The sequence below is a fragment of the Phocoena sinus genome, chromosome 7 (assembly GCF_008692025.1).
Source record: "Phocoena sinus isolate mPhoSin1 chromosome 7, mPhoSin1.pri, whole genome shotgun sequence".
NCBI lineage: Eukaryota > Metazoa > Chordata > Mammalia > Artiodactyla > Phocoenidae > Phocoena > Phocoena sinus.
The window spans coordinates 24,624,682-24,637,815 of record NC_045769.1 but is presented as its reverse complement, the minus strand read 5'-3'; the positions used below and the strand labels follow the sequence as shown (position 1 = coordinate 24,637,815).

The following is a 13,134-nucleotide window of genomic DNA, read 5'->3' as shown; positions in this document are numbered from 1 at the left end:
ACAGACATGTTTAGAAGGCTTATAATGTCTACCTTTGCTATACAAAGTATTTGCTCTCCAGTGAATAACAAACATTGAACCAAGAAGCTAGAAAAAATTGCAAAAAATGTTCAATCTATCTATAGAGCTGAGAGCTCCCTAATTCTTCATGCAATGCTATGTATGCATTTACTTTCAGGGGAAGTAGAAGGTAAAAGAGGAAAAGAAAGTAAGTTTAAGAAAGCAAACTGGAATCTTAGAAACTGTCCAGTAGGCTAGAAAATCCTGGGAATATAGCAGATATATACTGAAGAAATATTCTAACTTTGTCCTTCCTTAAAGGTTAATTCTATTTGAATGAGAAAAGAGGGAGGAAATCCATAAATATCAACAGACCCTGAAAATAACATTGATAGACATTATGAAGAGGGTAACCTGATTTTCTGCACTGTGTAGACAGTGTGCTACCACACTCTTTGTAGACACACTTTTACATAGCACATAATACCAGCAGCAGTATCTTCAATTACAGAGGACAGAGATATACAATCACACATTTAATGACACAAAGTAGATGAAAGCAGCGTGAATTGATTCCCCTTTTCCAAAGTCAATTCTAGCACTAAAAAACGCTTCCCCCCAAATCCTCTATGTTGACTTATCTTGACATCTTGGGGATGTGTGATTTGTCTATTTGCTGGCATGAAGTAAGCCCTGTAACATGTATAACTGAATTTGAATGTGGACTGATGATGCTCCAGACAAGGTCAAACCCCAATCCACGTAAATACTCATCAACTGATTAGGCAGAAATTACTTAAGACAATTGATAAGTCAAACTAGATCAGTAGCTATCTAACAAATTCAGGGAAAAACAGAATTGCAATGAAAGTGAAAAAGAACTCCCAATCACATACTTCTTTGACAATCACAAAAAATAAGGTATTTTCAGGATTTTGGATTTACTATGCAAGTACTTATAACAAGGGTAAGACTTTACTCTGGAAACCATACCTGTCTTGAAATATTTACTCTGGTCTAAAGCTGAAAAAAATCACTCTCCTCAAACCCTATCACATTCACTGCCCAGTACAAAGAAAAGATCAAGTTCAGTCCTGTTTTTTCTTCACAGAAGACTTAGTGGTGACAAGATGTCATTATGTTTCAATGCTAAGAGAAACTCAAGAAATCATTTTATGAATCAAGATGAAGAAAGCTTTTAAAATATAAAACTATAAATGAATGATCCAGAACTATATGCAGTCAAGGATCTGGGGTCTCCGAAAATTGAAAAGAAATATGAATTTTATTAATTTTTTAAAAGTACAGTTTTATACTTTCATGTTTAGTTTCAATATGATTTTTTCTCCTCTAGATTCTTTTATGTAGAACGAAAAGTAGCAGGTAAATCATGTTATTTCTGTTAAAGAAGAGCTGTACTTTTTCTAAAAGTGAATTCTCATGGCTTATTTATACAGTAAGTCCCATGACATTAAAGTATGCAGCACATTTTTCTTCTTTATGAATATATAACTGTAATTATATTACATTTTAAATGATTTGAATAAGCAAGATACAAAAATATTAAAATTACATGAGATACGTTATCATAGGATAGACATTAGAGAAATGATAGTCTCTTTAGAGAGACAGATAGAAGATATATAGACAGATATGAATATAGATATAGTTACACGTATACATACACACTTCCTATAGATTGTATGTTTGTGTTGTGTAGGTTGAAACCTAACCCTCAGTGTGATGATAGGTCCTTTGATAAGTGATGATTAGGTCATGAGGGTGAATTCCTCATGAATGGCATTAATCCCTTATAAAAGAGACCCCAGAGAGCTCCCTCACCTCTTCTGCCGTGTGAAGACATAAGGAGAAGATGGCCATTTATGAACCAGTGAGTGGGTTCTCAGCAGACGCAATATCTGCTGGCACCTTGATCTTGGACTTTCCAGCCTCTAGAACTAAGAGAAATAAAGTTTGTTGTTTAAGCCACCCAGTCTTTGATATTCTGTTTTAGCAGCCCAAATGGACTAAGGCTATATATAATTTTACTCTTCTAATTACCCTAAAGGTTTTTAATTTCCTTCCTTATCAAATTCAACCAAGAAGCAAATTTATTCAGTTAAAAACCTTCAAAGTTAGCATCTACTGCCTGAAAAGAAAACCAAGTAAACGTTGAGTTTGTGTCCTATCTGCCCCCAAATTTAGTTCTGCTGCATAAATATTTACGTATTCATTTGCTTTGGACAGCTGCTAAAATGCACAATTTTCTTGGACTGCTATGTTTTATACATAAAATAATTCCTTTTTAAAAATTACTTTGGTATTGAACTAAGCTAATATTCAATGAAATCATATTTATTATAGACCATCATAGAATATATAACTTAACAATAAAAATTAAAACTATCATTTTCAAGTGTTTCTAATGTTCCTTGCATCGTGCTAAGCACTTTATACACATTATATCATTTAATCTTTAACAATCCTATGCAGTAGGTGGTATTTCCCTATTCTATGGTTCAGTATACTCTGGCAAATAGAAGATTAATAATTTTCCCAGGGTTTCATAGCTTATAAATGGCTAAGCTACATTTTATCTTAAGGCTGACTGACCTCGAATTTAAATCTCTCTCCACCATAACAGAGAATCTCCCCAGTTAAGGTTTCTAGAGCAGAGGCTGCTGGCTGTTTACCAAAGCCACTTCTAAGCACACAGCTTGAACATATTTCCCTTGGAGTTGGGTATGTCAATGAATTAAATCCTAGCCAAGAGAATATGGGCAAAAATAGTGTATGCCACTTTCAGGTTTGGCTCATAGAAACTTTCCACATGCAACCTTCCATTCTATTTTCCCCCATCTGGCTGCAGACATCAACCAGGCCACACTGACAACCATATGAAGATAGTAGGACCCTACACCGAAGTTCAACCAGAAACATCTTCATTGAATTGTTATGCCAAGGGAAATAAACCCTATTGAGTTAAGCCACTATTGCATAAGGGTTTTATGTTCTATCAGCCGGTATTACCCTAACTAATACAAGTTATGTCATCTTGTATTACCGAATCAAAATATGATTTTGCCTCAAGTTTTTAATAAAAACCATTCAATTAAACATATTAAACATTAACATTTATTTCCTGACAGTCTAAACTTTGTCCTGATAACATCCAGTGAGTGTATGACCTCTTCTCCTACTGCAAAATACAGATGTTAAGTAAAAATGGTAACTTGAAGACAAAGTCCAAATGAACTACAGTTTATCACTTCAAAAGCAAATAGCATCCAAATGCAGTTTCGAAATGATGTCTAGATACTTTTTTTAGCAAACTTCAGGTGTCACAGATAATAAATGAATCATTTATTTGATGCACATAATACTTTAAAGAAATCAGTGTAAGCCCCCAAAGGAAAAAAGCAACAGCGTACTCAGAAGCATTTCATCATTTGAAGTTGATATAACAATGCTGACAAGTACAAAAGATAACTACTTTGTTCTGTCATGCCATATCATGTAGAAAACACAAAGCATTATGTGACCTTTAGAGAAACAGCCAAAAAGTAGCTTGCTTTGTGATGCTTAACGCGGTATTTTTGAATTTTTGAAGGTCTTGATTTTTGCCAATTGTGGACAAAGTTATGTCCTGGGGGATCTCAGGCATGAAGAGAAAAGAATGCTGATGCATGAAGCAAGTGTAAGGGGAAAGACTGAGAGGAAAATTTACTGCTTCTGGAAAACAAAACTAGTTGTTAAGTATCTATGTGTATGTAGGCTCCTTGAAATGTCCCATCTAATAAATACTAGTTCCAAAATTGGCCTATAATATGTATATTGGCCATGGTTGGCATTGGACCATATGGAGATATTCTCCTAATCCATTATTTTTTATACTCCTTTTTCAAGTATTCACTACTTTTCATGCTCCTCTCTGACTGTGACACTACTACTGCAACAGCCCCAAATTCTAGTCCCATCAAACTTCCATATAGTACAGGGTCCTTGGAGATTGGAAAATGGTACATATAACTGATAGATGGTTACTGAGTCTTATTTTTAGATAAGCATCACTACTTCCAAAAATCAAAGCTATGTTTTACTAGGCACTTCTTCTAGTGTTAACTTCTTACCTCAAAGGAATAACAGAGACAATTTCAGCCCTCTAGGTTAGTATTCCTTAAAGTAAATTTACAGATAATATGTATTGGAATTATCTGAAGATGTATAGCTTAATCTCCAAAGTAAGCATTAAAAATAATACAGAAAAGTATACTGGAAAAGCCTATAGAGGAGGTAGAATAATAATAATAATGTGACACAAGTAATGAAGTCCTTTGTTTCTGACCCAAGAGTCTCATTTCTTCTCACACCATCTATGACACACTAGCAGGCTACTTATTAGCATGTAAGCAGGGTAAAATCAAATCCTAGACCAAACATATATTATTAAATAGAAATCAAGTGTGGTTAACTTTAATGTCATCAAAGTGACCAATTAATGTAAAAGGACAAACTATTAAACATAATTTACTTATGGACTGTGTCATAATTTGGTAGTCACATTTTATGAGTCATTTATTCTACAGAAAAAATTTTTTAAATTTCTTATATCTTTGTCAAATTCAAAGCTCTCTAAAAAGGAGCTAATTTCACAATATATATGTGTATCAAGTCATCATGTTGTACACCTTAAAATTACACATTATATGTCAACTATATCTCAATAAAGGTGGGAAAAATAAAAAGTAGCTAAATGTTTATATCAAAGGCATAAGGTTCTTCATATACTTAATCAAAGAATCATATCATTAACACAGACAACTGGAATGCTACTAGAGAACCCAAGGCCACCATAAATTTAATGTTCTAAATAATATGTGGAGTCTAGGAGTATCTATTGATAAATATATATTTTCAGAATATATATATATGGTTATCACAGTGGGTAATGACCCTAATTTCAGCATTCTTGAAGATTTTCTTTGGTAGACTTTCTAAAATGGCTCTTAAAATTCACAATGGAAATTATGCAGTCTTCCCTCAAGCACTTTCTTGAGCTTTAAAAAAATGAGTATATTTCTGAAACAGTATTGCTTTCATTGAATCTCCAAGCTTCTTCTTTTTCGTCATCTGCCAATTCCAACAATCAACTGCTTCTTCACTTTCAAGTCTGCCAAAAACCTCTGAAAAAACTTTTGTCTTTGAATTAATGTGACAATTATTTATTGTCTAATATCCTTAGGCCTTGCATCATTTCTTGTTATTCCTTTTCATATATGCTGAAATTCTAGTTCCTTCTTCCTAAAGTTTCTCTTTCCAGAATATTTCCCTAAAAATAGAAGCTGGAAGGAGCCTACATAAAACTCTCCTCATAGTATTTTGCCAATCTCTTTGGAAATGATGATAAATAAGTAATTATCTAAAAGCCCCATTCTCCAAGCATAATGAGTCCAAAGCAAATAACTGCAAATTTTTTTTAAATCTCAGAGTGAAAATATTTAGAAATAAGTGAAATTAGGAAGTTTACCATTTCATACTGTGTTGTTACAATTAACTTTTTTATTGTGACATATAATTTGCCATGTGCTTTTCATAAAATTGCTTTCTTACATAAATAATACTTAGGTCTTTACTAATAGTAATGGGGTCAAATTCTGTTGATATTATTATTGGTCAACATTCAGATATATTCCTCAGTCTGGCATCGTAAGAGACTAATAATCTTAACATGTTTCTTAAATTTGTTTTATAAAAATAATTGCATAGTGTTCAGTGATCCATTATCATGAATCAACACTATTAGAATTACTTGTAAATAATTTACTTCAAATAAGCTTATGTTCCATATTCCTAATATGGAGTATCACAATGGGAAGAAATATGTGTAGCTTTAAAGTCAGACAAATATGAATTTAAATACTGCATCCACTATTGACTAATTATGTAAGTTTAGGTAAATTACTGTCCTCTAAACATCCTCATTTATTCACTGGCAGCATGTGGATAAAAAATCCTACTATGCAAGATGTTTTTCAGATTCTTAAGAAATATTTTATGCAAAGCATCTATCACAGAGCCTGGTATATAGTATATGTTCCAAAAATAGTGAAAAATTGTTTTTACTGATACTACAAATTGATTATTAGGTGAGGTAGAAGTTGTTGATATATGCATATGACTTTCATTTTCAATAGAGATCATCTGTTCCTAATTAAGTAGTTTACTAAATTTGGGATCTTTAGATGACTTTCAATGCTTAATTAACAACTAGTTAATAATGAAATATCCCAAGAATTTGTTACCAAATATCATCATGTAGCATGTGGTTGAAAAAACATTTAAAATGTTAACATTATTATATGTGGAACCTAAAAGAAAGGGTACAAATGAACTTATCTACAAAACAGAAATAGAGTTACAGATATAGAATACAAACTTATGGTTACCGGGGGTAAGGGGGGGAGGGATAAATTGGGAGATTGAGAGTGACATATACACACTACTATATATAAAATAGATAACTAATAAGGACCTACTGTATACCACAGGGAACTCTACTCAGTACTCTGTAATGGCCTATATGGGAAAAGAATCTAAAAAAGACTGAATATATGTATATGTATAACTGATTCACTTTGCTGTACACCTGAAACTAACATAACATTGTAAATCAACCATACTCCAATAAAAATTTTTTAAAAGTAACATTAAATAAACTTTTAACATTTCTATAATGAGAAACATTTTAAATCTGAAGAGACATGCCATAACTATCTCAGTTCACTTCACTCTCAATGTATTTATTTACATATACAGTTACTTACATAACAACTACTAGACATGACACAAAAGTATAATCATTTAGCTATAGGTAAGATGATTTTATAACTTCTACCATCTAATAGATTAATTCAATAATAAATTTGGTTAATTTCCAATATGACTATTGTGTAATATAAATAAAACTGAAGTGTAGAGAAGTCAACATGTTTATATAAACTACAGAAGTAATAAACTGGTTTGGCAAGGTACAGAAGAAAGGAGAAAAGTCTTTAAACGTAGGTCATTTTACAGATTAAGATCTTAGTAACCTTGTCACCTCACATCTCAATGGTTCTAAGTTGTAAACAGGATTTGGTTAAAGGGTTTTTCATAATCAATGGTACTATTTGTTAAGACATTCAAAAGTTACAGGAGAAACAAATTTTAATGCAACATTATAGCATGGTAGGAATGGAATGAGTTACCAGGCTATGAAATTCCTTAACTAGTAGGAGACTACAGTCTACATTCAGTCTCCATTCTCACAACTCTTTCAGACATGGATTCTCTAACACTAACAGATCCCTAACGTTTCCTTTAGACTTACCTATTTCTTCCTAATGGCCATACAGGGAGTCAACTTAAAGTAAGGAGGAAGACATTTGAATGAATCTGCCACCTTCATAGCTGACCAAGTAAGTCAGGGCATTGCATTTGAACATTTAGGGTTTCTATCAGTTAAAATAGTTTGGCTGTAAATGACTTTAAAAATATGAGATTTAATTTCTTACATATAGGAGGTCCAGAGATAAAGATATTCCAGGGTTGGTTCAGGGACTTGACATTTGTCATTGAGAATCCAAGTGTTTCCTGTCTTTTACTTTGCCTTTGGACTCATTGATGACTTTACCTGGAACCACAGGATGAACTACCACAATTCCAGGTGTCACATGCTGACATGATGACATCTATCCAAAAAAAAGGGAGTGTTTCCCCTGTGTATCTCTTTCCATTGGTGAGAGAATCTTTTCCTTAAAGACTGTCAGACTTCCCTTTTCCGTGACCAGAATTCTATCCCATTTTCATAGCTGAGTGGGATGGGAAATGAAATGGTGATAACTAGTTTACACTAATTATGATTTTCCCCCCAGGGATGGGGGACAACTCAACCAAATTTTACTTGAAATACTCACTAGTCATTCCTACCCCCATGTCTTTGGAGTCAGGGGAAATTTGACTTAAATCCCCACTTCATATCTGTCTTATGAACTCTTAACTTTATGCAACTACTTAACCTCTCTGAATATCAGCTTTCTTTCTGACAGATATAGATGTATATATAGGATATAGGTAACAATACAGATGTGATGTATTTTTAAAGAGGTCTCTATTACTGGGCACATACCCTGAGAAAACCAAAATTCAAAAAGAGTCATGTACCAAAATGTTCATTGCAGCTCTATTTACAATAGCCCGGAGATGGAAACAACCTAAGCGCCCATCATCGGATGAATGGATAAAGAAGATGTGGCACATATACACAATGGAATATTACTCAGCCTTAAAAAGAAATGAAATTGAGCTATTTGTAATGAGATGGATAGACCTAGAGCCTGTCATACAGAGTGAAGTAAGTCAGAAAGAAAAAGACAAATACCGTATGCTAACATATATATATGGAATTTAAGGAAAAAAAATGTCATGAAGAACCTAGGGGTAAGACAGGAATAAAGACACAGACCTACTGGAGAACGGACTTGAGGATATGGGGAGGGGGAAGGGTGAGTTTTGACAGGGCGAGAGAGTCATGGACATATACACACTAACAAACATAGTAAGGTAGATAGCTGGGGGGAAGCAGCCGCAAGGCACAGGGATATTAGCTCGGTGCTTTGTGACAGCCTGGAGGGGTGGGATGGGGAGAGTGGGAGGGAGGGAGACGCAAGAGGGAAGACATATGGGAACATATGTATATGTATAGCTGATTCACTTTGTTATAAAGCAGAAACTAACACACCATTGTAAAGCAATTATACCCCAATAAAGATGTTTTAAAAAAATAATAATAAAAAATAAAGAGGTCTCTATTGTCAGATATATAAGGATAATTTCTGTAGAAATACCCAGCACAGAGCCTGATACATGGTAGAAGCCAACAAATATCATTTTAATCTGTTTTCTTTAATCTGTAGGTCCTCCTCATTTCTCTCCTTCCTATAACCAAAGCCCAATAATGTTCCAAGGAATATAGCCTAAATTTGATTCTCTCTCCAAAATTTTCAAGTCTAAAAAATCTTTTACTTGGTACTTTAATATTTCATTCTGCATATTCCACTATGTCTTAAATATCAGGGTTACCAAATACTAGTTTATTTGAATAGTGGATCATGTACCCTGATTATCACACACACACACACACACACACACACACACTCTTTATTAGATGATAAATTCTGTAAATCAAATCAGCATATAAACCCTACCAATTATTTTAAGAAAGGGAGAAATAGAACAAACAAGCAAGCCCCTAGTTGGATATAAAAGGTTCCTTGTGAAATGTGTCTCTACATTTTCAGTCTCAACCTGTGCCTACCCCTGAACATGTTTATGCTTTAATCACACTGAATTAATTGTTCACTGTACTTTCCATGGTAATTTCCAGCTTCTTTAAATCTATTATTACAGGTTCCTCTGTCTGGAATATCCTCTTCACCATTCTTCATTTGACTCATTCTTGTTCATTTTCATGACTCATTTCAGAAACCATCTCCCCCCAAAAAAATCTTTCCGACTTCCAGGTTGGGCTAAACGTGCTTCTTTTTCATTTCAGAGCAGCTTTTGCTTACCATTTATCATAAAATACTGAAGGTAGCTATTTTTGCATCTGATTTCTTCACTAGATTCTTTGACATGTTCCTGATATAATTCCTGGGACAGAATTAACCACTCAATAAAGGTGTATTGAATAAAATTAAATAAACTTGTTTTGTAGATTCAGCACTCCGAAATGGAATATTAAAGATAAAGCTTCTTATATAAATCAGTGTGATAATTTTTAAAAGAGCATTAAAAATTATCACCTAAAAAGATTTTTATATAAAAAATACAGTAATGTTTCTCAAGTACTTACCATGAGCCAAATGTTACGTTAACTGCTTTATACACATTTTCCTACATAATCATCGAAACACCCTTGGGAAGAAGTATTTTAAGTATTTTTTCCCATTTTAAAGATGTGGATACTTTTTCAAAAAAATTTATTGGAGTACAATTGCTTTACAATGTTGTGTTAGTTTCTGTTGTGCAACGAAGTGAATCAGCTATATGTATACATATATCCCCTCCCTCTTGTACCTCCCTCCCACCCCACCCCCCATCCCACCCCACCCCCCCATCCCACCCATCTAGGTCATCACAGAACACCGAGCTGAGCTTCCTGTGCTTTATAGCTCATTCCCACTGATCTCACAGCTAGCAAGTCCCAAACCTGGAACTTGAACTCAGGTTTGTTGACCTAAAGCTCATGGTTTAGTTATTTTACTCTAGAACAGAGACCATTCTCCATGTTACCTTATTGGTTACCCATTCTTAATTGAAAATGGTCTCAGAAAGCACCAAGACAATTAAACTTTATAGTAAAACAAACAAAAATAATAATAATCACTTCTACAGATATAAGACAACAGAACATTTTACTCCAACTAACTTCTCCCTTTATTTAAATTCATGATTGTTCACAGTCAACAGCAACTGTGTAGATTTAATGCACTAAAACTGTTAAAACATGCTTTGCTGCACTGTGATAAAACCTCCTAAAAGAATTACTGACAACACATTTCCTTAAATAAAATGTCCGATTTTTAATATTGTCTAATGGTACTGTCCCCTCCCTCTTAAAACAGAATTTTAATGACTACATTTGCTACGAAGAAAGTTAGAAAGGTGCTCAAAAGCAATGATATCCACATTTATTAAATTTTCACTTTATTGTTTAAATACTACTCTTGTTTACATAATTTTCATCATTACTCAACTGCATTAGTTTTCATACACACCCATGAAACATTATATACCTACACCAAATCTAGTAATATGTGTTAAAAATCACTGCTACATTTAGAAGTAACCTGAAGCACAAAAAAATAGTAGAAAAGCAACAACATAAGTTGAGTCACCTAAATGTGTTACTGTAAATATTTCATGAATATTGGAAGATTAACAGCTTCCCATATAACTTTCCCAGGCTGCTGCCGAAGATGGCGGAGGGGCAGGTCCTGGTGCTCGATGGCCGAGGCCATCTCCTGGGCCGCCTGGGCGGAAAGGTGGTGGTTGTGCATTTGTGAGGGCATCAGCATTTCTGGCAATTTCTACAGAAGCAAGTTGAAGTACCTGGTCTTCCTCTGCAAGCGGATGCAGCCCCTACCACTTCCGAGCCCCCAGCCACATCTTCTGGCGGACAGTGCGAGGCATGCTGCCCCACAGGACCAAGCGAGGCCAGGCCGCTCGGGACCGCCTCAAGGTGTTTGATGGGATCCCGCCACCCTATGACAAGAAACAGCGGATGGTGGTTCCTGCCGCCCTCAAGGTTGTGCATCTGAAACCTGTGAGGAAGTTTGCCTACCTAGGGCGGCTGGCTCGTGAGGTTGGCTGGAAGTACCAGGCAGTAACAGCCACCCTGGAGGAGAAGGCCAAGATCCACTACCGGAAAAAGCAGCAGCTCCTGAGGCTACGGAAGCAGGCCGAAAAGAACAGAGAGAAGAAAACTGACAAATTCACAGAGGTCATCAAGACCCATGGATTCCTAGTCTGAGCGCAATAAAACTGTTTATTCTAAAAAAAAAAAAAAAAAAGCTTCCAGTATAGGGGACAAAAACTGTGGAAATATTTTTTAAACGAGTATATAATATTTTATTTCAAGATATATTTAGTAAACATTCATTTATTTATATACTGGAAAATATAAAATGATAAAAAAGAACTGCAACTTCAGAAGTATGAAAATTTTAGCCTATACAAAGGAAAAGAAAATAAATGCTTTTGAATATATGTGTGACTAAGGCAAATAACTTCTCTTTCTGTGTCTTAAATTTATTTTCTGTAAAATAAAATACCTGGAAAAAATTATCATTTTAAGAATTCTACCTCCAGCTAACAATTCCAAATCTCATATATATTACAAACAGAGCAAACATTAAAATGCATTTAACATGGTAATCTGCAATCTCAGTAGTGTGATGAATTTACATGTGTTTGTTTATAAAATCATCCAGAGCTTCTGAGTATCTGAAGTGTTGTTGTTACTGATGTTCTTTTGTGGATGGCAAGTATATTAAATCCTACAGCCCTGACTTCCTTACTGATTGAAATAAACTAGTTGTGGAGCCAGGGCCAAATATCCTTGGTCTTTGTACATCAGGCTGTCTGTTCCCATTGCTGTGCAATGTCTGTTAGGTGTTGGACAAATGAATGGCTAGGCAGAATGTACAAATAAGTACAACGGACTGAATCCCATTGAAGTATGTTTGCATGATTTCCATAAATTTCAATGTGACATAAGTCTAAGCAGAGGCTTTAATTTCAGGCCCAAAATCACTGCAAATTTTTCTATATTCTCTGTGTAACATCTGTTGAAAATCTTAGAATAACTAGGAATCACAGTTAAAAATCAAAATTACCAAATCATTTAAATTTTTCATTGAGAATGAAGTTAAAGCTCTTAGTTTTAGATTGTTCTATAACATATGATTTATTTTTTCTTTATTAAACATTTCAATGTTCACAATTTTTTTTTTTTTTTTTTGAGAAAGAGTAGAATACAATGTGAAGAAAATGATATTCTCAGGTCTTGAATTAGAAAAGCTTAAACACATATTGCCATCCTGGTCCAAAAACTGTATTTGTTCTCAATGCATCATTATGTTCAATTAATAATTTTTTTTCAGTATAATATTTTGCTAATTGATGAAAACTTAACAGAAAAATATGTAGAATTCAGGGAGATGGCAACACACTCTTTATGATGTATCCACCACACCATTATTATCAACGACTATCTGAATGTTTAGAGTACAAGGTGTTTACCTGCAGTGTGTTGAGTGGTAAATTCAACATAGTAAAAACAGTCAGTGTAAACTTCCTCTTATTAGCATGAGAGCGACTGCGATCTAAGGTCGGTTCTGTCCTTCCATTCGCTTTTTTCTTCTCTCTCCAGCCATGGAAATAGGGCTCAGTTATTTCTGCATGGATGCAAGGTGAATGAGGCTGTCGTTTCTCCTTGCAGTGCTATTTATTACAGGTCACTGACATAATACAGCTATTTTTTTAATTTAAAAAAAAGTTATATAGCATTATCTCACTTACTCGGGTATTTGA

General features: G+C 34.3%; 1 protein-coding gene and 1 pseudogene across 1 annotated transcript in view; one reads left to right on the top strand and one right to left on the bottom strand.

The window, feature by feature from the left end:
* The window catches only part of ERBB4 (erb-b2 receptor tyrosine kinase 4), a 1,120,642-nt gene that overhangs the window by 1,086,276 nt on the left and 21,232 nt on the right, over positions 1-13,134 (bottom strand). The gene's annotated exons all lie outside the window — the stretch shown is intronic.
* On the top strand, positions 11,019-11,572 carry LOC116756966 (annotated as a pseudogene).